The sequence below is a fragment of the Pseudopipra pipra genome, unplaced genomic scaffold (assembly GCF_036250125.1).
Source record: "Pseudopipra pipra isolate bDixPip1 unplaced genomic scaffold, bDixPip1.hap1 HAP1_SCAFFOLD_65, whole genome shotgun sequence".
Lineage (NCBI taxonomy): Eukaryota > Metazoa > Chordata > Aves > Passeriformes > Pipridae > Pseudopipra > Pseudopipra pipra.
Window position 1 is genome coordinate 1 of NW_026991141.1, and position 27,931 is coordinate 27,931.

Here is a 27,931-nt window from a genome sequence, read left to right on the forward strand (position 1 = left end):
GCTCCAGCTGCCAGTGCCACTGCCCAAATGGCGTACGGACAAAGATTACTCCCAGAAGAAAAGGGCCAGGACAAAAAGCTCTTGCTGGCAGGGAGTACCCCTGCCTCCCCACGTAATCCACCCGAGAGCCAAAGGTTGCAGGCTTGCTTGGCTGGGGAGAAGCGCTCTTGGCTTTTGGCAGCTCCAGCTGCCAGTGCCACTGCCCAAATGGCGTACGGACGAAGATTCCACCCAGAGCGAAAGGTCCAGGACACAAAGATCTGGCTGGCCAGGAGGACCCTGGCCTGCCTACCAAATCCACCCAAGACCCAAAGGTTGCAAGCTTGCTTGGCTGGGGAGAAGGGCTCTTGGCTTTTGGCAGCTCCAGCTGCCAGTGCCACTGCCCAAATGGCGTACGGACAAAGATTCCTCCCCGAGCAAAAGGGCCAGGACAAAAAGCTCTTGCTGGCGGGGAGTACCCCTGCCTCCCCACGTAATGCACTCGAGAGCCAAAGGTTGCAGGCTTGCTTGGCTGGGGAGAAGGGCTCTTGGCTTTTGGCAGCTCCAGCTGCCAGTGCCACTGCCCAAATGGCGTACGGACAAAGATTCCTCCCAGAACAAAAGGGCCAGGACAAAAAGCTCTTGCTGGCGGGGAGTACCCCTGCCTCCCCACGTAATCCACCCGAGAGCCAAAGGTTGCAGGCTTCCTTGGCTGGGGAGAAGCGCTCTTGGCTTTTGGCAGCTCCAGCTGCCAGTGCCACTGCCCAAATGGCGTACGGACAAAGATTCCTCCCAGATCAAAAGGGCCAGGACAGAAAGCTCTTGCTGGCGGGGAGTACCCAGGCCTGCCTACCAAATTCACCCGAGAGCCAAAGGTTGCAGGCTTGCTTGGCTGGGGAGAAGGGCTCTTGGCCTTTGCAGCTCCAGCTGCCAGTGCCACTGCCCAAATGGCGTACGGACAAAGATTCCTCCCAGAACAAAAGGGCCAGGACAAAAAGCTCTTGCTGGCAGGGAGTACCCCTGCCTCCCCACGTAATCCACCCGAGAGCCAAAGGTTGCAGGCTTGCTTGGCTGGGGAGAAGCGCTCTTGGCTTTTGGCAGCTCCAGCTGCCAGTGCCACTGCCCAAATGGCGTACGGACGAAGATTCCACCCAGAGCGAAAGGTCCAGGACACAAAGATCTGGCTGGCCAGGAGGACCCTGGCCTGCCTACCAAATCCACCCGAGACCCAAAGGTTGCAAGCTTGCTTGGCTGGGGAGAAGGGCTCTTGGCTTTTGGCAGCTCCAGCTGCCAGTGCCACTGCCCAAATGGCGTACGGACAAAGATTCCTCCCGAGCAAAAGGGCCAGGACAAAAAGCTCTTGCTGGCTGGGAGTACCCAGGCCTGCCTACCAAATCCACCCAAGACCCAAAGGTTGCAGGCTTGCTTGGTTGGGGAGAAGGGCTCTTGGCTTTTGGCAGCTCCAGCTGCCAGTGCCACTGCCCAAATGGCGTACGGACGAAGATTCCTCCCAGAACAAAAGGGCCAGGACAAAAAGCTCTTGCTGGCAGGGAGTACCCAGGCCTGCCTACCAAATCCACCCGAGAGCCAAAGGTTGCAGGCTTGCTTGGCTGGGGAGAAGCGCTCTTGGCCTTTGGCAGCTCCAGCTGCCAGTGCCACTGCCCAAATGGCGTACGGACAATGATTCCTCCCAGAACAAAAGGGCCAGGACAAAAAGCTCTTGCTGGCGGGGAGTACCCCTGCCTCCCCACATAATCCACCCGAGAGCCAAAGGTTGCAGGCTTGCTTGGCTGGGGAGAAGCGCTCTTGGCTTTTGGCAGCTCCAGCTGCCAGTGCCACTGCCCAAATGGCGTACGGACAAAGATTCCTCCCAGAACAAAAGGGCCAGGACAAAAAGCTCTTGCTGGCAGGGAATACCCCTGCCTCCCCATGTAATCCACCCGAGAGCCAAAGGTTGCAGGCTTGCTTGGCTGGGGAGAAGCGCTCTTGGCTTTTGGCAGCTCCAGCTGCCAGTGCCACTGCCCAAATGGCGTACGGACGAAGACTCCACCCAGAGCGAAAGGTCCAGGACAAAAAGCTCTTGCTGGCTGGGAGTACCCAGGCCTGCCTACCAAATCCACCCGAGAGCATAAGGTTGCAGGCTTGCTTGGCTGGGGAGAAGGGCTCTTGGCTTTTGGCAGCTCCAGCTGCCAGTGCCACTGCCCAAATGGCGTACGGACAAAGATTCCTCCCAGAACAAAAGGGCCAGGACAAAAAGCTCTTGCTGGCGGGGAGTACCCCTGCCTCCCCACGTAATGCACTCGAGAGCCAAAGGTTGCAGGCTTGCTTGGCTGGGGAGAAGGGCTCTTGGCTTTTGGCAGCTCCAGCTGCCAGTGCCACTGCCCAAATGGCGTACGGACAAAGATTCCTCCCAGAACAAAAGGGCCAGGACACAAAGCTCTTGCTGGCGGGGAGTACCCCTGCCTCCCCACGTAATCCACCTGAGAGCCAAAGGTTGCAGGCTTGCTTGGCTGGGGAGAAGGGCTCTTGGCTTTTGGCAGCTCCAGCTGCCAGTGCCACTGCCCAACTGGCGTACGGACAAAGATTCCTCCCAGAACAAAAGGGCCAGGACACAAAGCTCTTGCTGGCGGGGAGTACCCAGGCCTGCCTACCAAATCCACCCCAGAGCCAAAGGTTGCAGGCTTGCTTGGCTGGGGAGAAGGGCTCTTGGCCTTTGGCAGCTCCAGCTGCCAGTGCCCCTGCCCAAATGGCGTACGGACAAAGATTCCTCCCAGAAAAAAAGGGCCAGGAAAGAAAGCTCTTGCTGGCCAGGAGTACCCAGGCCTCGCCACGTAATCCACCCGAGAGCCAAAGGTTGCAGGCTTGCTTGGCTGGGGAGAAGGGCTCTTGGCTTTTGGCAGCTCCAGCTGCCAGTGCCACTGCCCAAATGGCGTACGGACAAAGATTCCTCCCAGAACAAAAGGGCCAGGACACAAAGCTCTTGCTGGCGGGGAGTACCCCTGCCTCCCCACGTAATCCACCTGAGAGCCAAAGGTTGCAGGCTTGCTTGGCTGGGGAGAAGCGCTCTTGGCTTTTGGCAGCTCCAGCTGCCAGTGCCACTGCCCAAATGGCGTACGGACAAAGATTCCTCCCAGAACAAAAGGGCCAGGACAAAAAGCTCTTGCTGGCGGGGAGTACCCCTGCCTCCCCACGTAAGCCACCCGAGAGCCAAAGGTTGCAGGCTTGCTTGGCTGGGGAGAAGGGCTCTTGGCTTTTGGCAGCTCCAGCTGCCAGTGCCACTGCCCAAATGGCGTACGGACAAAGATTCCTCCCAGAACAAAAGGGCCAGGACACAAAGCTCTTGCTGGCGGGGAGTACCCAGGCCTGCCTACCAAATCCACCCCAGAGCCAAAGGTTGCAGGCTTGCTTGGCTGGGGAGAAGGGCTCTTGGCTTTTGGCAGCTCCAGCTGCCAGTGCCACTGCCCAAATGGCGTACGGACGAAGATTCCTCCCAGAACAAAAGGGCCAGGAAAGAAAGCTCTTGCTGGCGGGGAGTACCCAGGCCTGCCTACCAAATCCACCCGAGAGCCAAAGGTTGCAGGCTTGCTTGGCTGGGGAGAAGGGCTCTTGGCCTTTGGCAGCTCCAGCTGCCAGTGCCACTGCCCAAATGGCGTACGGACAAAGATTCCTCCCAGAACAAAAGGGCCAGGAAAGAAAGCTCTTGCTGGCCAGGAGTACCCAGGCCTCGCCACGTAATCCACCCGAGAGCCAAAGGTTGCAGGCTTGCTTGGCTGGGGAGAAGCGCTCTTGGCTTTTGGCAGCTCCAGCTGCCAGTGCCACTGCCCAAATGGCGTACGGACGAAGATTCCACCCAGAGCGAAAGGTCCAGGACACAAAGATCTGGCTGGCCAGGAGGACCCTGGCCTGCCTACCAAATCCACCCAAGACCCAAAGGTTGCAAGCTTGCTTGGCTGGGGAGAAGGGCTCTTGGCTTTTGGCAGCTCCAGCTGCCAGTGCCACTGCCCAAATGGCGTACGGACAAAGATTCCTCCCCGAGCAAAAGGGCCAGGACAAAAAACTCTTGCTGGCTGGGAGTACCCAGGCCTGCCTACCAAATCCACCCAAGACCCAAAGGTTGCAGGCTTGCTTGGTTGGGGAGAAGGGCTCTTGGCTTTTGGCAGCTCCAGCTGCCAGTGCCACTGCCCAAATGGCGTACCGACAAAGATTCCTCCCAGAACAAAAGGGCCAGGACAAAAAGCTCTTGCTGGCGGGGAGTACCCAGGCCTGCCTACCAAATCCACCCGAGAGCCAAAGGTTGCAGGCTTGCTTGGCTGGGGAGAAGGGCTCTTGGCTTTTGGCAACTCCAGCTGCCAGTGCCACTGCCCAAATGGCGTACGGACGAAGATTCCTCCCAGAACAAAAGGGCCAGGACAAAAAGCTCTTGCTGGCGGGGAGTACCCCTGCCTCCCCACGTAATGCACTCGAGAGCCAAAGGTTGCAGGCTTGCTTGGCTGGGGAGAAGGGCTCTTGGTTTTTGGCAGTTCCAGCTGCCAGTGCCACTGCCCAAATGGCGTACGGACAAAGATTCCTCCCAGAACAAAAGGGCCAGGACAAAAAGCTCTTGCTGGCGGGGAGTACCCCTGCCTCCCCACGTAAGCCACCCGAGAGCCAAAGGTTGCAGGCTTGCTTGGCTGTTGAGAAGCGCTCTTGGCTTTTGGCAGCTCCAGCTGCCAGTGCCACTGCCCAAATGGCGTACGGACGAAGATTCCTCCTCGAGCAAAAGGGCCAGGACAAAAAGCTCTTGCTGGCTGGGAGTACCCAGGCCTGCCTACCAAATCCACCCAAGAGCCAAAGGTTGCAGGCTTGCTTGGCTGGGGAGAAGGGCTCTTGGCCTTTGGCAGCTCCAGCTGCCAGTGCCACTGCCCAAATGGCGTACGGACAAAGATTCCTCCCAGAACAAAAGGGCCAGGACAAAAAGCTCTTGCTGGCGGGGAGTACCCCTGCCTCCCCACGTAATCAACCCGAGAGTCAAAGGTTGCAGGCTTGCTTGGTTGGGGAGAAGGGCTCTTGGCTTTTGGCAGTTCCAGCTGCCAGTGCCACTGCCCAAATGGCGTACGGACGAAGATTCCTCCCAGAACAAAAGGGCCAGGACAAAAAGCTCTTGCTGGCAGGGAGTACCCAGGCCTGCCTACCAAATCCACCCGAGAGCCAAAGGTTGCAGGCTTGCTTGGCTGGGGAGAAGGGCTCTTGGCCTTTGGCAGCTCCAGCTGCCAGTGCCACTGCCCAAATGGCGTACGGACAATGATTCCTCCCAGAACAAAAGGGCCAGGACAAAAAGCTCTTGCTGGCGGGGAGTACCCCTGCCTCCCCACATAATCCACCCGAGAGCCAAAGGTTGCAGGCTTGCTTGGCTGGGGAGAAGCGCTCTTGGCTTTTGGCAGCTCCAGCTGCCAGTGCCACTGCCCAAATGGCGTACGGACAAAGATTCCTCCCAGAACAAAAGGGCCAGGACAAAAAGCTCTTGCTGGCAGGGAGTACCCCTGCCTCCCCATGTAATCCACCCGAGAGCCAAAGGTTGCAGGCTTGCTTGGCTGGGGAGAAGCGCTCTTGGCTTTTGGCAGCTCCAGCTGCCAGTGCCACTGCCCAAATGGCGTACGGACGAAGACTCCACCCAGAGCGAAAGGTACAGGACAAAAAGCTCTTGCTGGCGGGGAGTACCCAGGCCTGCCTACCAAATCCACCCAAGACCCAAAGGTTGCAGGCTTGCTTGGTTGGGGAGAAGGGCTCTTGGCTTTTGGCAGCTCCAGCTGCCAGTGCCACTGCCCAAATGGCGTACGGACAAAGATTCCTCCCAGAACAAAAGGGCCAGGACAAAAAGCTCTTGCTGGCGGGGAGTACCCAGGCCTGCCTACCAAATCCACCCGAGAGCCAAAGGTTGCAGGCTTGCTTGGCTGGGGAGAAGGGCTCTTGGCTTTTGGCAGCTCCAGCTGCCAGTGCCACTGCCCAAATGGCGTACGGACAAAGATTCCTCCCAGAACAAAAGGGCCAGGACAAAAAGCTCTTGCTGGCGGGGAGTACCCCTGCCTCCCCACGTAATGCACTCGAGAGCCAAAGGTTGCAGGCTTGCTTGGCTGGGGAGAAGGGCTCTTGGCTTTTGGCAGCTCCAGCTGCCAGTGCCACTGCCCAAATGGCGTACGGACAAAGATTCCTCCCAGAACAAAAGGGCCAGGACACAAAGCACTTGCTGGCGGGGAGTACCCAGGTCTGCCTACCAAATCCACCCCAGAGCCAAAGGTTGCAGGCTTGCTTGGCTGGGGAGAAGGGCTCTTGGCCTTTGGCAGCTCCAGCTGCCAGTGCCACTGCCCAAATGGCGTACGGACAAAGATTCCTCCCAGAACAAAAGGGCCAGGAAAGAAAGCTCTTGCTGGCGGGGAGTACCCAGGCCTCCCCATCTAATCCACCCGAGAGCCAAAGGTTGCAGGCTTGCTTGGCTGGGGAGAAGGGCTCTTGGCTTTTGGCAGCTCCAGCTGCCAGTGCCACTGCCCAAATGGCGTACGGACCAAGATTCCTCCCAGAACAAAAGGGCCAGGACAAAAAGCTCTTGCTGGCCAGGAGTACCCAGGCCTCCCCACGTAATCCACCCGAGAGCCAAAGGTTGCAGGCTTGCTTGGCTGGGGAGAAGCGCTCTTGGCTTTTGGCAGCTCCAGCTGCCAGTGCCACTGCCCAAATGGCGTACGGACGAAGACTCCACCCAGAGCGAAAGGTCCAGGACAAAAAGCTCTTGCTGGCTGGGAGTACCCAGGCCTGCCTACCAAATCCACCCGAGAGCATAAGGTTGCAGGCTTGCTTGGCTGGGGAGAAGGGCTCTTGGCTTTTGGCAGCTCCAGCTGCCAGTGCCACTGCCCAAATGGCGTACGGACAAAGATTCCTCCCAGAACAAAAGGGCCAGGACAAAAAGCTCTTGCTGGCGGGGAGTACCCCTGCCTCCCCACGTAATGCACTCGAGAGCCAAAGGTTGCAGGCTTGCTTGGCTGGGGAGAAGGGCTCTTGGCTTTTGGCAGCTCCAGCTGCCAGTGCCACTGCCCAAATGGCGTACGGACAAAGATTCCTCCCAGAACAAAAGGGCCAGGACACAAAGCTCTTGCTGGCGGGGAGTACCCCTGCCTCCCCACGTAATCCACCTGAGAGCCAAAGGTTGCAGGCTTGCTTGGCTGGGGAGAAGCGCTCTTGGCTTTTGGCAGCTCCAGCTGCCAGTGCCACTGCCCAAATGGCGTACGGACAAAGATTCCTCCCAGAACAAAAGGGCCAGGACACAAAGCTCTTGCTGGCGGGGAGTACCCAGGCCTGCCTACCAAATCCAACCCAGAGCCAAAGGTTGCAGGCTTGCTTGGCTGGGGAGAAGGGCTCTTGGCCTTTGGCAGCTCCAGCTGCCAGTGCCCCTGCCCAAATGGCGTACGGACAAAGATTCCTCCCAGAAAAAAAGGGCCAGGAAAGAAAGCTCTTGCTGGCCAGGAGTACCCAGGCCTCGCCACGTAATCCACCCGAGAGCCAAAGGTTGCAGGCTTGCTTGGCTGGGGAGAAGGGCTCTTGGCTTTTGGCAGCTCCAGCTGCCAGTGCCACTGCCCAAATGGCGTACGGACAAAGATTCCTCCCAGAACAAAAGGGCCAGGACACAAAGCTCTTGCTGGCGGGGAGTACCCCTGCCTCCCCACGTAATCCACCTGAGAGCCAAAGGTTGCAGGCTTGCTTGGCTGGGGAGAAGCGCTCTTGGCTTTTGGCAGCTCCAGCTGCCAGTGCCACTGCCCAAATGGCGTACGGACAAAGATTCCTCCCAGAACAAAAGGGCCAGGACAAAAAGCTCTTGCTGGCGGGGAGTACCCCTGCCTCCCCACGTAAGCCACCCGAGAGCCAAAGGTTGCAGGCTTGCTTGGCTGGGGAGAAGGGCTCTTGGCTTTTGGCAGCTCCAGCTGCCAGTGCCACTGCCCAAATGGCGTACGGACAAAGATTCCTCCCAGAACAAAAGGGCCAGGACACAAAGCTCTTGCTGGCGGGGAGTACCCAGGCCTGCCTACCAAATCCACCCCAGAGCCAAAGGTTGCAGGCTTGCTTGGCTGGGGAGAAGGGCTCTTGGCTTTTGGCAGCTCCAGCTGCCAGTGCCACTGCCCAAATGGCGTACGGACGAAGATTCCTCCCAGAACAAAAGGGCCAGGAAAGAAAGCTCTTGCTGGCGGGGAGTACCCAGGCCTGCCTACCAAATCCACCCGAGAGCCAAAGGTTGCAGGCTTGCTTGGCTGGGGAGAAGGGCTCTTGGCCTTTGGCAGCTCCAGCTGCCAGTGCCACTGCCCAAATGGCGTACGGACAAAGATTCCTCCCAGAACAAAAGGGCCAGGAAAGAAAGCTCTTGCTGGCCAGGAGTACCCAGGCCTCGCCACGTAATCCACCCGAGAGCCAAAGGTTGCAGGCTTGCTTGGCTGGGGAGAAGCGCTCTTGGCTTTTGGCAGCTCCAGCTGCCAGTGCCACTGCCCAAATGGCGTACGGACGAAGATTCCACCCAGAGCGAAAGGTCCAGGACACAAAGATCTGGCTGGCCAGGAGGACCCTGGCCTGCCTACCAAATCCACCCAAGACCCAAAGGTTGCAAGCTTGCTTGGCTGGGGAGAAGGGCTCTTGGCTTTTGGCAGCTCCAGCTGCCAGTGCCACTGCCCAAATGGCGTACGGACAAAGATTCCTCCCCGAGCAAAAGGGCCAGGACAAAAAACTCTTGCTGGCTGGGAGTACCCAGGCCTGCCTACCAAATCCACCCAAGACCCAAAGGTTGCAGGCTTGCTTGGTTGGGGAGAAGGGCTCTTGGCTTTTGGCAGCTCCAGCTGCCAGTGCCACTGCCCAAATGGTGTACCGACAAAGATTCCTCCCAGAACAAAAGGGCCAGGACAAAAAGCTCTTGCTGGCGGGGAGTACCCAGGCCTGCCTACCAAATCCACCCGAGAGCCAAAGGTTGCAGGCTTGCTTGGCTGGGGAGAAGGGCTCTTGGCTTTTGGCAACTCCAGCTGCCAGTGCCACTGCCCAAATGGCGTACGGACGAAGATTCCTCCCAGAACAAAAGGGCCAGGACAAAAAGCTCTTGCTGGCGGGGAGTACCCCTGCCTCCCCACGTAATGCACTCGAGAGCCAAAGGTTGCAGGCTTGCTTGGCTGGGGAGAAGGGCTCTTGGTTTTTGGCAGTTCCAGCTGCCAGTGCCACTGCCCAAATGGCGTACGGACAAAGATTCCTCCCAGAACAAAAGGGCCAGGACAAAAAGCTCTTGCTGGCGGGGAGTACCCCTGCCTCCCCACGTAAGCCACCCGAGAGCCAAAGGTTGCAGGCTTGCTTGGCTGTTGAGAAGCGCTCTTGGCTTTTGGCAGCTCCAGCTGCCAGTGCCACTGCCCAAATGGCGTACGGACGAAGATTCCTCCTCGAGCAAAAGGGCCAGGACAAAAAGCTCTTGCTGGCTGGGAGTACCCAGGCCTGCCTACCAAATCCACCCAAGAGCCAAAGGTTGCAGGCTTGCTTGGCTGGGGAGAAGGGCTCTTGGCCTTTGGCAGCTCCAGCTGCCAGTGCCACTGCCCAAATGGCGTACGGACAAAGATTCCTCCCAGAACAAAAGGGCCAGGACAAAAAGCTCTTGCTGGCGGGGAGTACCCCTGCCTCCCCACGTAATCCACCCGAGAGCCAAAGGTTGCAGGCTTGCTTGGTTGGGGAGAAGGGCTCTTGGCTTTTGGCAGTTCCAGCTGCCAGTGCCACTGCCCAAATGGCGTACGGACGAAGATTCCTCCCAGAACAAAAGGGCCAGGACAAAAAGCTCTTGCTGGCAGGGAGTACCCAGGCCTGCCTACCAAATCCACCCGAGAGCCAAAGGTTGCAGGCTTGCTTGGCTGGGGAGAAGGGCTCTTGGCCTTTGGCAGCTCCAGCTGCCAGTGCCACTGCCCAAATGGCGTACGGACAATGATTCCTCCCAGAACAAAAGGGCCAGGACAAAAAGCTCTTGCTGGCGGGGAGTACCCCTGCCTCCCCACATAATCCACCCGAGAGCCAAAGGTTGCAGGCTTGCTTGGCTGGGGAGAAGCGCTCTTGGCTTTTGGCAGCTCCAGCTGCCAGTGCCACTGCCCAAATGGCGTACGGACAAAGATTCCTCCCAGAACAAAAGGGCCAGGACAAAAAGCTCTTGCTGGCAGGGAGTACCCCTGCCTCCCCATGTAATCCACCCGAGAGCCAAAGGTTGCAGGCTTGCTTGGCTGGGGAGAAGCGCTCTTGGCTTTTGGCAGCTCCAGCTGCCAGTGCCACTGCCCAAATGGCGTACGGACGAAGACTCCACCCAGAGCGAAAGGTCCAGGACAAAAAGCTCTTGCTGGCGGGGAGTACCCAGGCCTGCCTACCAAATCCACCCAAGACCCAAAGGTTGCAGGCTTGCTTGGTTGGGGAGAAGGGCTCTTGGCTTTTGGCAGCTCCAGCTGCCAGTGCCACTGCCCAAATGGCGTACGGACAAAGATTCCTCCCAGAACAAAAGGGCCAGGACAAAAAGCTCTTGCTGGCGGGGAGTACCCAGGCCTGCCTACCAAATCCACCCGAGAGCCAAAGGTTGCAGGCTTGCTTGGCTGGGGAGAAGGGCTCTTGGCTTTTGGCAGCTCCAGCTGCCAGTGCCACTGCCCAAATGGCGTACGGACAAAGATTCCTCCCAGAACAAAAGGGCCAGGACAAAAAGCTCTTGCTGGCGGGGAGTACCCCTGCCTCCCCACGTAATGCACTCGAGAGCCAAAGGTTGCAGGCTTGCTTGGCTGGGGAGAAGGGCTCTTGGCTTTTGGCAGCTCCAGCTGCCAGTGCCACTGCCCAAATGGCGTACGGACAAAGATTCCTCCCAGAACAAAAGGGCCAGGACACAAAGCACTTGCTGGCGGGGAGTACCCAGGTCTGCCTACCAAATCCACCCCAGAGCCAAAGGTTGCAGGCTTGCTTGGCTGGGGAGAAGGGCTCTTGGCCTTTGGCAGCTCCAGCTGCCAGTGCCACTGCCCAAATGGCGTACGGACAAAGATTCCTCCCAGAACAAAAGGGCCAGGAAAGAAAGCTCTTGCTGGCGGGGAGTACCCAGGCCTCCCCATCTAATCCACCCGAGAGCCAAAGGTTGCAGGCTTGCTTGGCTGGGGAGAAGGGCTCTTGGCTTTTGGCAGCTCCAGCTGCCAGTGCCACTGCCCAAATGGCGTACGGACCAAGATTCCTCCCAGAACAAAAGGGCCAGGACAAAAAGCTCTTGCTGGCCAGGAGTACCCAGGCCTCCCCACGTAATCCACCCGAGAGCCAAAGGTTGCAGGCTTGCTTGGCTGGGGAGAAGCGCTCTTGGCTTTTGGCAGCTCCAGCTGCCAGTGCCACTGCCCAAATGGCGTACGGACAAAGATTCCTCCCAGAACAAAAGGGCCAGGACAAAAAGCTCTTGCTGGCGGGGAGTACCCAGGCCTGCCTACCAAATCCACCCAAGACCCAAAGGTTGCAGGCTTGCTTGGTTGGGGAGAAGGGCTCTTGGCTTTTGGCAGCTCCAGCTGCCAGTGCCACTGCCCAAATGGCGTACGGACAAAGATTCCTCCCAGAACAAAAGGGCCAGGACAAAAAGCTCTTGCTGGCGGGGAGTACCCAGGCCTGCCTACCAAATCCACCCGAGAGCCAAAGGTTGCAGGCTTGCTTGGCTGGGGAGAAGGGCTCTTGGCTTTTGGCAGCTCCAGCTGCCAGTGCCACTGCCCAAATGGCGTACGGACAAAGATTCCTCCCAGAACAAAAGGGCCAGGACAAAAAGCTCTTGCTGGCGGGGAGTACCCCTGCCTCCCCACGTAATGCACTCGAGAGCCAAAGGTTGCAGGCTTGCTTGGCTGGGGAGAAGGGCTCTTGGCTTTTGGCAGCTCCAGCTGCCAGTGCCACTGCCCAAATGGCGTACGGACAAAGATTCCTCCCAGAACAAAAGGGCCAGGACAAAAAGCTTTTGATGGCGGGGAGTACCCCTGCCTCCCCACGTAATCCACCCGAGAGCCAAAGGTTGCAGGCTTGCTTGGCTGGGGAGAAGCGCTCTTGGCTTTTGGCAGCTCCAGCTGCCAGTGCCACTGCCCAAATGGCGTACGGACAAAGATTCCTCCCAGAACAAAAGGGCCAGGACACAAAGCTCTTGCTGGCGGGGAGTACCCAGGCCTGCCTACCAAATCCACCCCAGAGCCAAAGGTTGCAGGCTTGCTTGGCTGGGGAGAAGGGCTCTTGGCCTTTGGCAGCTCCAGCTGCCAGTGCCACTGCCCAAATGGCGTACGGACAAAGATTCCTCCCAGAACAAAAGGGCCAGGAAAGAAAGCTCTTGCTGGCCAGGAGTACCCAGGCCTCGCCACGTAATCCACCCGAGAGCCAAAGGTTGCAGGCTTGCTTGGCTGGGGAGAAGGGCTCTTGGCTTTTGGCAGCTCCAGCTGCCAGTGCCACTGCCCAAATGGCGTACGGACAAAGATTCCTCCCAGAACAAAAGGGCCAGGACACAAAGCTCTTGCTGGCGGGGAGTACCCCTGCCTCCCCACGTAATCCACCTGAGAGCCAAAGGTTGCAGGCTTGCTTGGCTGGGGAGAAGCGCTCTTGGCTTTTGGCAGCTCCAGCTGCCAGTGCCACTGCCCAAATGGCGTACGGACAAAGATTCCTCCCAGAACAAAAGGGCCAGGACAAAAAGCTCTTGCTGGCGGGGAGTACCCCTGCCTCCCCACGTAAGCCACCCGAGAGCCAAAGGTTGCAGGCTTGCTTGGCTGGGGAGAAGGGCTCTTGGCTTTTGGCAGCTCCAGCTGCCAGTGCCACTGCCCAAATGGCGTACGGACAAAGATTCCTCCCAGAACAAAAGGGCCAGGACAAAAAGCTCTTGCTGGCAGGGAGTACCCCTGCCTCCCCATGTAATCCACCCGAGAGCCAAAGGTTGCAGGCTTGCTTGGCTGGGGAGAAGCGCTCTTGGCTTTTGGCAGCTCCAGCTGCCAGTGCCACTGCCCAAATGGCGTACGGACGAAGACTCCACCCAGAGCGAAAGGTCCAGGACAAAAAGCTCTTGCTGGCGGGGAGTACCCAGGCCTGCCTACCAAATCCACCCAAGACCCAAAGGTTGCAGGCTTGCTTGGTTGGGGAGAAGGGCTCTTGGCTTTTGGCAGCTCCAGCTGCCAGTGCCACTGCCCAAATGGCGTACGGACAAAGATTCCTCCCAGAACAAAAGGGCCAGGACAAAAAGCTCTTGCTGGCGGGGAGTACCCAGGCCTGCCTACCAAATCCACCCGAGAGCCAAAGGTTGCAGGCTTGCTTGGCTGGGGAGAAGGGCTCTTGGCTTTTGGCAGCTCCAGCTGCCAGTGCCACTGCCCAAATGGCGTACGGACAAAGATTCCTCCCAGAACAAAAGGGCCAGGACAAAAAGCTCTTGCTGGCGGGGAGTACCCCTGCCTCCCCACGTAATGCACTCGAGAGCCAAAGGTTGCAGGCTTGCTTGGCTGGGGAGAAGGGCTCTTGGCTTTTGGCAGCTCCAGCTGCCAGTGCCACTGCCCAAATGGCGTACGGACAAAGATTCCTCCCAGAACAAAAGGGCCAGGACACAAAGCACTTGCTGGCGGGGAGTACCCAGGTCTGCCTACCAAATCCACCCCAGAGCCAAAGGTTGCAGGCTTGCTTGGCTGGGGAGAAGGGCTCTTGGCCTTTGGCAGCTCCAGCTGCCAGTGCCACTGCCCAAATGGCGTACGGACAAAGATTCCTCCCAGAACAAAAGGGCCAGGAAAGAAAGCTCTTGCTGGCGGGGAGTACCCAGGCCTCCCCATCTAATCCACCCGAGAGCCAAAGGTTGCAGGCTTGCTTGGCTGGGGAGAAGGGCTCTTGGCTTTTGGCAGCTCCAGCTGCCAGTGCCACTGCCCAAATGGCGTACGGACCAAGATTCCTCCCAGAACAAAAGGGCCAGGACAAAAAGCTCTTGCTGGCCAGGAGTACCCAGGCCTCCCCACGTAATCCACCCGAGAGCCAAAGGTTGCAGGCTTGCTTGGCTGGGGAGAAGCGCTCTTGGCTTTTGGCAGCTCCAGCTGCCAGTGCCACTGCCCAAATGGCGTACGGACGAAGACTCCACCCAGAGCGAAAGGTCCAGGACAAAAAGCTCTTGCTGGCTGGGAGTACCCAGGCCTGCCTACCAAATCCACCCAAGACCCAAAGGTTGCAGGCTTGCTTGGTTGGGGAGAAGGGCTCTTGGCTTTTGGCAGCTCCAGCTGCCAGTGCCACTGCCCAAATGGCGTACGGACAAAGATTCCTCCCAGAACAAAAGGGCCAGGACAAAAAGCTCTTGCTGGCGGGGAGTACCCAGGCCTGCCTACCAAATCCACCCGAGAGCCAAAGGTTGCAGGCTTGCTTGGCTGGGGAGAAGGGCTCTTGGCTTTTGGCAGCTCCAGCTGCCAGTGCCACTGCCCAAATGGCGTACGGACAAAGATTCCTCCCAGAACAAAAGGGCCAGGACAAAAAGCTCTTGCTGGCGGGGAGTACCCCTGCCTCCCCACGTAATGCACTCGAGAGCCAAAGGTTGCAGGCTTGCTTGGCTGGGGAGAAGGGCTCTTGGCTTTTGGCAGCTCCAGCTGCCAGTGCCACTGCCCAAATGGCGTACGGACAAAGATTCCTCCCAGAACAAAAGGGCCAGGACAAAAAGCTCTTGATGGCGGGGAGTACCCCTGCCTCCCCACGTAATCCACCCGAGAGCCAAAGGTTGCAGGCTTGCTTGGCTGGGGAGAAGCGCTCTTGGCTTTTGGCAGCTCCAGCTGCCAGTGCCACTGCCCAAATGGCGTACGGACAAAGATTCCTCCCAGAACAAAAGGGCCAGGACACAAAGCTCTTGCTGGCGGGGAGTACCCAGGCCTGCCTACCAAATCCACCCCAGAGCCAAAGGTTGCAGGCTTGCTTGGCTGGGGAGAAGGGCTCTTGGCCTTTGGCAGCTCCAGCTGCCAGTGCCACTGCCCAAATGGCGTACGGACAAAGATTCCTCCCAGAACAAAAGGGCCAGGAAAGAAAGCTCTTGCTGGCCAGGAGTACCCAGGCCTCGCCATGTAATCCACCCGAGAGCCAAAGGTTGCAGGCTTGCTTGGCTGGGGAGAAGGGCTCTTGGCTTTTGGCAGCTCCAGCTGCCAGTGCCACTGCCCAAATGGCGTACGGACAAAGATTCCTCCCAGAACAAAAGGGCCAGGACACAAAGCTCTTGCTGGCGGGGAGTACCCCTGCCTCCCCACGTAATCCACCTGAGAGCCAAAGGTTGCAGGCTTGCTTGGCTGGGGAGAAGCGCTCTTGGCTTTTGGCAGCTCCAGCTGCCAGTGCCACTGCCCAAATGGCGTACGGACAAAGATTCCTCCCAGAACAAAAGGGCCAGGACAAAAAGCTCTTGCTGGCGGGGAGTACCCCTGCCTCCCCACGTAAGCCACCCGAGAGCCAAAGGTTGCAGGCTTGCTTGGCTGGGGAGAAGGGCTCTTGGCTTTTGGCAGCTCCAGCTGCCAGTGCCACTGCCCAAATGGCGTACGGACAAAGATTCCTCCCAGAACAAAAGGGCCAGGAAAGAAAGCTCTTGCTGGCGGGGAGTACCCAGGCCTGCCTACCAAATCCACCCGAGAGCCAAAGGTTGCAGGCTTGCTTGGCTGGGGAGAAGGGCTCTTGGCCTTTGGCAGCTCCAGCTGCCAGTGCCACTGCCCAAATGGCGTACGGACAAAGATTCCTCCCAGAACAAAAGGGCCAGGAAAGAAAGCTCTTGCTGGCCAGGAGTACCCAGGCCTCGCCACGTAATCCACCCGAGAGCCAAAGGTTGCAGGCTTGCTTGGCTGGGGAGAAGCGCTCTTGGCTTTTGGCAGCTCCAGCTGCCAGTGCCACTGCCCAAATGGCGTACGGACGAAGATTCCACCCAGAGCGAAAGGTCCAGGACACAAAGATCTGGCTGGCCAGGAGGACCCTGGCCTGCCTACCAAATCCACCCAAGACCCAAAGGTTGCAAGCTTGCTTGGCTGGGGAGAAGGGCTCTTGGCTTTTGGCAGCTCCAGCTGCCAGTGCCACTGCCCAAATGGCGTACGGACAAAGATTCCTCCCCGAGCAAAAGGGCCAGGACAAAAAACTCTTGCTGGCTGGGAGTACCCAGGCCTGCCTACCAAATCCACCCAAGACCCAAAGGTTGCAGGCTTGCTTGGTTGGGGAGAAGGGCTCTTGGCTTTTGGCAGCTCCAGCTGCCAGTGCCACTGCCCAAATGGTGTACCGACAAAGATTCCTCCCAGAACAAAAGGGCCAGGACAAAAAGCTCTTGCTGGCGGGGAGTACCCAGGCCTGCCTACCAAATCCACCCGAGAGCCAAAGGTTGCAGGCTTGCTTGGCTGGGGAGAAGGGCTCTTGGCTTTTGGCAACTCCAGCTGCCAGTGCCACTGCCCAAATGGCGTACGGACAAAGATTCCTCCCAGAACAAAAGGGCCAGGACAAAAAGCTCTTGCTGGCGGGGAGTACCCCTGCCTCCCCACGTAATGCACTCGAGAGCCAAAGGTTGCAGGCTTGCTTGGCTGGGGAGAAGGGCTCTTGGTTTTTGGCAGTTCCAGCTGCCAGTGCCACTGCCCAAATGGCGTACGGACAAAGATTCCTCCCAGAACAAAAGGGCCAGGACAAAAAGCTCTTGCTGGCGGGGAGTACCCCTGCCTCCCCACGTAAGCCACCCGAGAGCCAAAGGTTGCAGGCTTGCTTGGCTGTTGAGAAGCGCTCTTGGCTTTTGGCAGCTCCAGCTGCCAGTGCCACTGCCCAAATGGCGTACGGACGAAGATTCCTCCTCGAGCAAAAGGGCCAGGACAAAAAGCTCTTGCTGGCTGGGAGTACCCAGGCCTGCCTACCAAATCCACCCAAGAGCCAAAGGTTGCAGGCTTGCTTGGCTGGGGAGAAGGGCTCTTGGCCTTTGGCAGCTCCAGCTGCCAGTGCCACTGCCCAAATGGCGTACGGACAAAGATTCCTCCCAGAACAAAAGGGCCAGGACAAAAAGCTCTTGCTGGCGGGGAGTACCCCTGCCTCCCCACGTAATCCACCCGAGAGCCAAAGGTTGCAGGCTTGCTTGGTTGGGGAGAAGGGCTCTTGGCTTTTGGCAGTTCCAGCTGCCAGTGCCACTGCCCAAATGGCGTACGGACGAAGATTCCACCCAAAGCGAAAGTGCCAGGACGCAAAGATCTGGCTGGCCAGGAGTACCCTGGCCTGCCTACCAAATCCACCCGAGAGCCAAAGGTTGCAGGCTTGCTTGGCTGGGGAGAAGGGCTCTTGGCCTTTGGCAGCTCCAGCTGCCAGTGCCACTGCCCAAATGGCGTACGGACAAAGATTCCTCCCAGAACAAAAGGGCCAGGAAAGAAAGCTCTTGCTGGCCAGGAGTACCCAGGCCTCGCCACGTAATCCACCCGAGAGCCAAAGGTTGCAGGCTTGCTTGGCTGGGGAGAAGCGCTCTTGGCTTTTGGCAGCTCCAGCTGCCAGTGCCACTGCCCAAATGGCGTACGGACGAAGATTCCACCCAGAGCGAAAGGTCCAGGACACAAAGATCTGGCTGGCCAGGAGGACCCTGGCCTGCCTACCAAATCCACCCAAGACCCAAAGGTTGCAAGCTTGCTTGGCTGGGGAGAAGGGCTCTTGGCTTTTGGCAGCTCCAGCTGCCAGTGCCACTGCCCAAATGGCGTACGGACAAAGATTCCTCCCCGAGCAAAAGGGCCAGGACAAAAAACTCTTGCTGGCTGGGAGTACCCAGGCCTGCCTACCAAATCCACCCAAGACCCAAAGGTTGCAGGCTTGCTTGGTTGGGGAGAAGGGCTCTTGGCTTTTGGCAGCTCCAGCTGCCAGTGCCACTGCCCCAATGGTGTACCGACAAAGATTCCTCCCAGAACAAAAGGGCCAGGACAAAAAGCTCTTGCTGGCGGGGAGTACCCAGGCCTGCCTACCAAATCCACCCGAGAGCCAAAGGTTGCAGGCTTGCTTGGCTGGGGAGAAGGGCTCTTGGCTTTTGGCAACTCCAGCTGCCAGTGCCACTGCCCAAATGGCGTACGGACAAAGATTCCTCCCAGAACAAAAGGGCCAGGACAAAAAGCTCTTGCTGGCGGGGAGTACCCCTGCCTCCCCACGTAATGCACTCGAGAGCCAAAGGTTGCAGGCTTGCTTGGCTGGGGAGAAGGGCTCTTGGTTTTTGGCAGTTCCAGCTGCCAGTGCCACTGCCCAAATGGCGTACGGACAAAGATTCCTCCCAGAACAAAAGGGCCAGGACAAAAAGCTCTTGCTGGCGGGGAGTACCCCTGCCTCCCCACGTAAGCCACCCGAGAGCCAAAGGTTGCAGGCTTGCTTGGCTGTTGAGAAGCGCTCTTGGCTTTTGGCAGCTCCAGCTGCCAGTGCCACTGCCCAAATGGCGTACGGACGAAGATGCCTCCTCGAGCAAAAGGGCCAGGACAAAAAGCTCTTGCTGGCTGGGAGTACCCAGGCCTGCCTACCAAATCCACCCAAGAGCCAAAGGTTGCAGGCTTGCTTGGCTGGGGAGAAGGGCTCTTGGCCTTTGGCAGCTCCAGCTGCCAGTGCCACTGCCCAAATGGCGTACGGACAAAGATTCCTCCCAGAACAAAAGGGCCAGGACAAAAAGCTCTTGCTGGCGGGGAGTACCCCTGCCTCCCCACGTAATCCACCCGAGAGCCAAAGGTTGCAGGCTTGCTTGGTTGGGGAGAAGGGCTCTTGGCTTTTGGCAGTTCCAGCTGCCAGTGCCACTGCCCAAATGGCGTACGGACGAAGATTCCTCCCAGAACAAAAGGGCCAGGACAAAAAGCTCTTGCTGGCAGGGAGTACCCAGGCCTGCCTACCAAATCCACCCGAGAGCCAAAGGTTGCAGGCTTGCTTGGCTGGGGAGAAGGGCTCTTGGCCTTTGGCAGCTCCAGCTGCCAGTGCCACTGCCCAAATGGCGTACGGACAATGATTCCTCCCAGAACAAAAGGGCCAGGACAAAAAGCTCTTGCTGGCGGGGAGTACCCCTGCCTCCCCACATAATCCACCCGAGAGCCAAAGGTTGCAGGCTTGCTTGGCTGGGGAGAAGCGCTCTTGGCTTTTGGCAGCTCCAGCTGCCAGTGCCACTGCCCAAATGGCGTACGGACAAAGATTCCTCCCAGAACAAAAGGGCCAGGACAAAAAGCTCTTGCTGGCAGGGAGTACCCCTGCCTCCCCATGTAATCCACCCGAGAGCCAAAGGTTGCAGGCTTGCTTGGCTGGGGAGAAGCGCTCTTGGCTTTTGGCAGCTCCAGCTGCCAGTGCCACTGCCCAAATGGCGTACGGACGAAGACTCCACCCAGAGCGAAAGGTCCAGGACAAAAAGCTCTTGCTGGCGGGGAGTACCCAGGCCTGCCTACCAAATCCACCCAAGACCCAAAGGTTGCAGGCTTGCTTGGTTGGGGAGAAGCGCTCTTGGCTTTTGGCAGCTCCAGCTGCCAGTGCCACTGCCCAAATGGCGTACGGACAAAGATTCCTCCCAGAACAAAAGGGCCAGGACAAAAAGCTCTTGCTGGCGGGGAGTACCCAGGCCTGCCTACCAAATCCACCCGAGAGCCAAAGGTTGCAGGCTTGCTTGGCTGGGGAGAAGGGCTCTTGGCTTTTGGCAGCTCCAGCTGCCAGTGCCACTGCCCAAATGGCGTACGGACAAAGATTCCTCCCAGAACAAAAGGGCCAGGACAAAAAGCTCTTGCTGGCGGGGAGTACCCCTGCCTCCCCACGTAATGCACTCGAGAGCCAAAGGTTGCAGGCTTGCTTGGCTGGGGAGAAGGGCTCTTGGCTTTTGGCAGCTCCAGCTGCCAGTGCCACTGCCCAAATGGCGTACGGACAAAGATTCCTCCCAGAACAAAAGGGCCAGGACACAAAGCACTTGCTGGCGGGGAGTACCCAGGTCTGCCTACCAAATCCACCCCAGAGCCAAAGGTTGCAGGCTTGCTTGGCTGGGGAGAAGGGCTCTTGGCCTTTGGCAGCTCCAGCTGCCAGTGCCACTGCCCAAATGGCGTACGGACAAAGATTCCTCCCAGAACAAAAGGGCCAGGAAAGAAAGCTCTTGCTGGCGGGGAGTACCCAGGCCTCCCCATCTAATCCACCCGAGAGCCAAAGGTTGCAGGCTTGCTTGGCTGGGGAGAAGGGCTCTTGGCTTTTGGCAGCTCCAGCTGCCAGTGCCACTGCCCAAATGGCGTACGGACCAAGATTCCTCCCAGAACAAAAGGGCCAGGACAAAAAGCTCTTGCTGGCCAGGAGTACCCAGGCCTCCCCACGTAATCCACCCGAGAGCCAAAGGTTGCAGGCTTGCTTGGCTGGGGAGAAGCGCTCTTGGCTTTTGGCAGCTCCAGCTGCCAGTGCCACTGCCCAAATGGCGTACGGACGAAGACTCCACCCAGAGCGAAAGGTCCAGGACAAAAAGCTCTTGCTGGCTGGGAGTACCCAGGCCTGCCTACCAAATCCACCCAAGACCCAAAGGTTGCAGGCTTGCTTGGTTGGGGAGAAGGGCTCTTGGCTTTTGGCAGCTCCAGCTGCCAGTGCCACTGCCCAAATGGCGTACGGACAAAGATTCCTCCCAGAACAAAAGGGCCAGGACAAAAAGCTCTTGCTGGCGGGGAGTACCCAGGCCTGCCTACCAAATCCACCCGAGAGCCAAAGGTTGCAGGCTTGCTTGGCTGGGGAGAAGGGCTCTTGGCTTTTGGCAGCTCCAGCTGCCAGTGCCACTGCCCAAATGGCGTACGGACAAAGATTCCTCCCAGAACAAAAGGGCCAGGACAAAAAGCTCTTGCTGGCGGGGAGTACCCCTGCCTCCCCACGTAATGCACTCGAGAGCCAAAGGTTGCAGGCTTGCTTGGCTGGGGAGAAGGGCTCTTGGCTTTTGGCAGCTCCAGCTGCCAGTGCCACTGCCCAAATGGCGTACGGACAAAGATTCCTCCCAGAACAAAAGGGCCAGGACAAAAAGCTCTTGCTGGCGGGGAGTACCCCTGCCTCCCCACGTAATCCACCCGAGAGCCAAAGGTTGCAGGCTTGCTTGGCTGGGGAGAAGCGCTCTTGGCTTTTGGCAGCTCCAGCTGCCAGTGCCACTGCCCAAATGGCGTACGGACAAAGATTCCTCCCAGAACAAAAGGGCCAGGACACAAAGCTCTTGCTGGCGGGGAGTACCCAGGCCTGCCTACCAAATCCACCCCAGAGCCAAAGGTTGCAGGCTTGCTTGGCTGGGGAGAAGGGCTCTTGGCCTTTGGCAGCTCCAGCTGCCAGTGCCACTGCCCAAATGGCGTACGGACAAAGATTCCTCCCAGAACAAAAGGGCCAGGAAAGAAAGCTCTTGCTGGCCAGGAGTACCCAGGCCTCGCCACGTAATCCACCCGAGAGCCAAAGGTTGCAGGCTTGCTTGGCTGGGGAGAAGGGCTCTTGGCTTTTGGCAGCTCCAGCTGCCAGTGCCACTGCCCAAATGGCGTACGGACAAAGATTCCTCCCAGAACAAAAGGGCCAGGACACAAAGCTCTTGCTGGCGGGGAGTACCCCTGCCTCCCCACGTAACCCACCTGAGAGCCAAAGGTTGCAGGCTTGCTTGGTTGGGGAGAAGCGCTCTTGGCTTTTGGCAGCTCCAGCTGCCAGTGCCACTGCCCAAATGGCGTACGGACAAAGATTCCTCCCAGAACAAAAGGGCCAGGACAAAAAGCTCTTGCTGGCGGGGAGTACCCCTGCCTCCCCACGTAATCCACCCGAGAGCCAAAGGTTGCAGGCTTGCTTGGCTGGGGAGAAGCGCTCTTGGCTTTTGGCAGCTCCAGCTGCCAGTGCCACTGCCCAAATGGCGTACGGACAAAGATTCCTCCCAGAACAAAAGGGCCAGGACAAAAAGCTCTTGCTGGCCAGGAGTACCCAGGCCTCCCCACGTAATCCACCCGAGAGCCAAAGGTTGCAGGCTTGCTTGGCTGGGGAGAAGGGCTTTTGGCAGCTCCAGCTGCCAGTGCCACTGCCCAAATGGCGTACGGACAAAGATTCCTCCCAGAACAAAAGGGCCAGGACACAAAGCTCTTGCTGGCGGGGAGTACCCCTGCCTCCCCACGTAATCCACCCGAGAGCCAAAGGTTGCAGGCTTGCTTGGCTGGGGAGAAGCGCTCTTGGCTTTTGGCAGCTCCAGCTGCCAGTGCCACTGCCCAAATGGCGTACGGACAAAGGTTCCTCCCAGAACAAAAGGGCCAGGACAAAAAGCTCTTGCTGGCGGGGAGTACCCCTGCCTCCCCACGCAATCCACCCGAGAGCCAAAGGTTGCAGGCTTGCTTGGCTGGGGAGAAGCGCTCTTGGCTTTTGGCAGCTCCAGCTGCCAGTGCCACTGCCCAAATGGCGTACGGACAAAGATTCCTCCCAGATCAAAAGGGCCAGGACACAAAGCTCTTGCTGGCGGGGAGTACCCAGGCCTGCCTACCAAATTCACCCGAGAGCCAAAGGTTGCAGGCTTGCTTGGCTGGGGAGAAGGGCTCTTGGCCTTTGGCAGCTCCAGCTGCCAGTGCCACTGCCCAAATGGCGTACGGACAAAGATTCCTCCCAGAACAAAAGGGCCAGGACAAAAAGCTCTTGCTGGCAGGGAGTACCCCTGGCTCCCCACGTAATCCACCCGAGAGCCAAAGGTTGCAGGCTTGCTTGGCTGGGGAGAAGCGCTCTTGGCTTTTGGCAGCTCCAGCTTCCAGTGCCACTGCCCAAATGGCGTACGGACGAAGATTCCACCCAGAGCGAAAGGTCCAGGACACAAAGATCTGGCTGGCCAGGAGGACCCTGGCCTGCCTACCAAATCCACCCGAGACCCAAAGGTTGCAAGCTTGCTTGGCTGGGGAGAAGGGCTCTTGGCTTTTGGCAGCTCCAGCTGCCAGTGCCACTGCCCAAATGGTGTACGGACAAAGATTCCTCCCCGAGCAAAAGGGCCAGGACAAAAAGCTCTTGCTGGCTGGGAGTACCCAGGCCTGCCTACCAAATCCACCCGAGAGCCAAAGGTTGCAGGCTTGCTTGGTTGGGGAGAAGGGCTCTTGGCTTTTGGCAGCTCCAGCTGCCAGTGCCACTGCCCAAATGGCGTACGGACGAAGATTCCTCCCAGAACAAAAGGGCCAGGACAAAAAGCTCTTGCTGGCAGGGAGTACCCAGGCCTGCCTACCAAATCCACCCGAGAGCCAAAGGTTGCAGGCTTGCTTGGCTGGGGAGAAGGGCTCTTGGCCTTTGGCAGCTCCAGCTGCCAGTGCCACTGCCCAAATGGCGTACGGACAATGATTCCTCCCAGAACAAAAGGGCCAGGACAAAAAGCTCTTGCTGGCGGGGAGTACCCCTGCCTCCCCACGTAATGCACTCGAGAGCCAAAGGTTGCAGGCTTGCTTGGCTGGGGAGAAGGGCTCTTGGCTTTTGGCAGCTCCAGCTGCCAGTGCCACTGCCCAAATGGCGTACGGACAAAGATTCCTCCCAGAACAAAAGGGCCAGGACACAAAGCTCTTGCTGGCGGGGAGTACCCCTGCCTCCCCACGTAATCCACCTGAGAGCCAAAGGTTGCAGGCTTGCTTGGCTGGGGAGAAGCGCTCTTGGCTTTTGGCAGCTCCAGCTGCCAGTGCCACTGCCCAAATGGCGTACGGACAAAGATTCCTCCCAGAACAAAAGGGCCAGGACGAAAAGCTCTTGCTGGCGGGGAGTACCCCTGCCTCCCCACGTAATCCACCCGAGAGCCAAAGGTTGCAGGCTTGCTTGGCTGGGGAGAAGCGCTCTTGGCTTTTGGCAGCTCCAGCTGCCAGTGCCACTGCCCAAATGGCGTACGGACAAAGATTCCTCCCAGATCAAAAGGGCCAGGACACAAAGCTCTTGCTGGCGGGGAGTACCCAGGCCTGCCTACCAAATCCACCCCAGAGCCAAAGGTTGCAGGCTTGCTTGGCTGGGGAGAAGGGCTCTTGGCTTTTGGCAGCTCCAGCTGCCAGTGCCACTGCCCAAATGGCGTACGGACGAAGATTCCTCCCAGAACAAAAGGGCCAGGAAAGAAAGCTCTTGCTGGCCAGGAGTACCCCTGCCTCCCCACATAATCCACCCGAGAGCCAAAGGTTGCAGGCTTGCTTGGTTGGGGAGAAGGGCTCTTGGCTTTTGGCAGCTCCAGCTGCCAGTGCCACTGCGCAAATGGCGTACGGACAAAGATTCCTCCCAGAACAAAAGGGCCAGGACAAAAAGCTCTTGCTGGCGGGGAGTACCCAGGCCTGCCTACCAAATCCACCCCAGAGCCAAAGGTTGCAGGCTTGCTTGGCTGGGGAGAAGGGCTCTTGGCTTTTGGCAGCCCCAGCTGCCAGTGCCACTGCCCAAATGGCGTACGGACCAAGATTCCTCCCAGAACAAAAGGGCCAGGACAAAAAGCTCTTGCTGGCCAGGAGTACCCAGGCCTCCCCACGTAATCCACCCGAGAGCCAAAGGTTGCAGGCTTGCTTGGCTGGGGAGAAGGGCTTTTGGCAGCTCCAGCTGCCAGTGCCACTGCCCAAATGGAGTACGGACAAAGATTCCTCCCAGAACAAAAGGGCCAGGACAAAAAGCTCTTGCTGGCAGGGAGTCCCCCTGCCTCCCCATCTAATCCACCCGAGAGCCAAAGGTTGCAGGCTTGCTTGGCTGGGGAGAAGGGCTCTTGGCTTTTGGCAGCTCCAGCTGCCAGTGCCACTGCCCAAATGGCGTACGGACCAAGATTCCTCCCAGAACAAAAGGGCCAGGACAAAAAGCTCTTGCTGGCCAGGAGTACCCAGGCCTCCCCACGTAATCCACCCGAGAGCCAAAGGTTGCAGGCTTGCTTGGCTGGGGAGAAGCGCTCTTGGCTTTTGGCAGCTCCAGCTGCCAGTGCCACTGCCCAAATGGCGTACGGACGAAGACTCCACCCAGAGCGAAAGGTCCAGGACAAAAAGCTCTTGCTGGCTGGGAGTACCCAGGCCTGCCTACCAAATCCACCCAAGACCCAAAGGTTGCAGGCTTGCTTGGTTGGGGAGAAGGGCTCTTGGCTTTTGGCAGCTCCAGCTGCCAGTGCCACTGCCCAAATGGCGTACGGACAAAGATTCCTCCCAGAACAAAAGGGCCAGGACAAAAAGCTCTTGCTGGCGGGGAGTACCCAGGCCTGCCTACCAAATCCACCCCAGAGCCAAAGGTTGCAGGCTTGCTTGGCTGGGGAGAAGGGCTCTTGGCCTTTGGCAGCTCCAGCTGCCAGTGCCACTGCCCAAATGGCGTACGGACAAAGATTCCTCCCAGAACAAAAGGGCCAGGAAAGAAAGCTCTTGCTGGCCAGGAGTACCCAGGCCTCGCCACGTAATCCACCCGAGAGCCAAAGGTTGCAGGCTTGCTTGGCTGGGGAGAAGGGCTCTTGGCTTTTGGCAGCTCCAGCTGCCAGTGCCACTGCCCAAATGGCGTACGGACAAAGATTCCTCCCAGAACAAAAGGGCCAGGACACAAAGCTCTTGCTGGCGGGGAGTACCCCTGCCTCCCCACGTAATCCACCTGAGAGCCAAAGGTTGCAGGCTTGCTTGGCTGGGGAGAAGCGCTCTTGGCTTTTGGCAGCTCCAGCTGCCAGTGCCACTGCCCAAATGGCGTACGGACAAAGATTCCTCCCAGAACAAAAGGGCCAGGACAAAAAGCTCTTGCTGGCGGGGAGTACCCCTGCCTCCCCACGTAATCCACCCGAGAGCCAAAGGTTGCAGGCTTGCTTGGCTGGGGAGAAGCGCTCTTGGCTTTTGGCAGCTCCAGCTGCCAGTGCCACTGCCCAAATGGCGTACGGACAAAGATTCCTCCCAGATCAAAAGGGCCAGGACACAAAGCTCTTGCTGGCGGGGAGTACCCAGGCCTGCCTACCAAATCCACCCCAGAGCCAAAGGTTGCAGGCTTGCTTGGCTGGGGAGAAGGGCTGTTGGCTTTTGGCAGCTCCAGCTGCCAGTGCCACTGCCCAAATGGCGTACGGACGAAGATTCCTCCCAGAACAAAAGGGCCAGGACAAAAAGCTCTTGCTGGCGGGGAGTACCCCTGCCTCCCCACATAATCCACCCGAGAGCCAAAGGTTGCAGGCTTGCTTGGTTGGGGAGAAGGGCTCTTGGTCTTTGGCAGCTCCAGCTGCCAGTGCCACTGCGCAAATGGCGTACGGACAAAGATTCCTCCCAGAACAAAAGGGCCAGGACAAAAAGCTCTTGCTGGCGGGGAGTACCCAGGCCTCCCCATCTAATCCACCCGAGAGCCAAAGGTTGCAGGCTTGCTTGGCTGGGGAGAAGGGCTCTTGGCTTTTGGCAGCTCCAGCTGCCAGTGCCACTGCCCAAATGGCGTACGGACCAAGATTCCTCCCAGAACAAAAGGGCCAGGACAAAAAGCTCTTGCTGGCCAGGAGTACCCAGGCCTCCCAACGTAATCCACCCGAGAGCCAAAGGTTGCAGGCTTGCTTGGCTGGGGAGAAGCGCTCTTGGCTTTTGGCAGCTCCAGCTGCCAGTGCCACTGCCCAAATGGCGTACGGACGAAGACTCCACCCAGAGCGAAAGGTCCAGGACAAAAAGCTCTTGCTGGCTGGGAGTACCCAGGCCTGCCTACCAAATCCACCCAAGACCCAAAGGTTGCAGGCTTGCTTGGTTGGGGAGAAGGGCTCTTGGCTTTTGGCAGCTCCAGCTGCCAGTGCCACTGCCCAAATGGCGTACGGACAAAGATTCCTCCCAGAACAAAAGGGCCAGGACAAAAAGCTCTTGCTGGCGGGGAGTACCCCTGCCTCCCCACGTAATGCACTCGAGAGCCAAAGGTTGCAGGCTTGCTTGGCTGGGGAGAAGGGCTCTTGGCTTTTGGCAGCTCCAGCTGCCAGTGCCACTGCCCAAATGGCGTACGGACAAAGATTCCTCCCAGAACAAAAGGGCCAGGACAAAAAGCTCTTGCTGGCGGGGAGTACCCCTGCCTCCCCACGTAATCCACCCGAGAGCCAAAGGTTGCAGGCTTGCTTGGCTGGGGAGAAGCGCTCTTGGCTTTTGGCAGCTCCAGCTGCCAGTGCCACTGCCCAAATGGCGTACGGACAAAGATTCCTCCCAGAACAAAAGGGCCAGGACACAAAGCTCTTGCTGGCGGGGAGTACCCAGGCCTGCCTACCAAATCCACCCCAGAGCCAAAGGTTGCAGGCTTGCTTGGCTGGGGAGAAGGGCTCTTGGCCTTTGGCAGCTCCAGCTGCCAGTGCCACTGCCCAAATGGCGTACGGACAAAGATTCCTCCCAGAACAAAAGGGCCAGGAAAGAAAGCTCTTGCTGGCCAGGAGTACCCAGGCCTCGCCACGTAATGCACTCGAGAGCCAAAGGTTGCAGGCTTGCTTGGCTGGGGAGAAGCGCTCTTGGCTTTTGGCAGCTCCAGCTGCCAGTGCCACTGCCCAAATGGCGTACGGACAAAGATTCCTCCCAGAACAAAAGGGCCAGGACACAAAGCTCTTGCTGGCGGGGAGTACCCCTGCCTCCCCACGTAATCCACCTGAGAGCCAAAGGTTGCAGGCTTGCTTGGTTGGGGAGAAGCGCTCTTGGCTTTTGGCAGCTCCAGCTGCCAGTGCCACTGCCCAAATGGCGTACGGACAAAGATTCCTCCCAGAACAAAAGGGCCAGGACAAAAAGCTCTTGCTGGCGGGGAGTACCCCTGCCTCCCCACGTAATCCACCCGAGAGCCAAAGGTTGCAGGCTTGCTTGGCTGGGGAGAAGGGCTGTTGGCTTTTGGCAGCTCCAGCTGCCAGTGCCACTGCCCAAATGGCGTACGGACGAAGATTCCTCCCAGAACAAAAGGGCCAGGAAAGAAAGCTCTTGCTGGCCAGGAGTACCCCTGCCTCCCCACATAATCCACCCGAGAGCCAAAGGTTGCAGGCTTGCTTGGTTGGGGAGAAGGGCTCTTGGCCTTTGGCAGCTCCAGCTGCCAGTGCCACTGCGCAAATGGCGTACGGACAAAGATT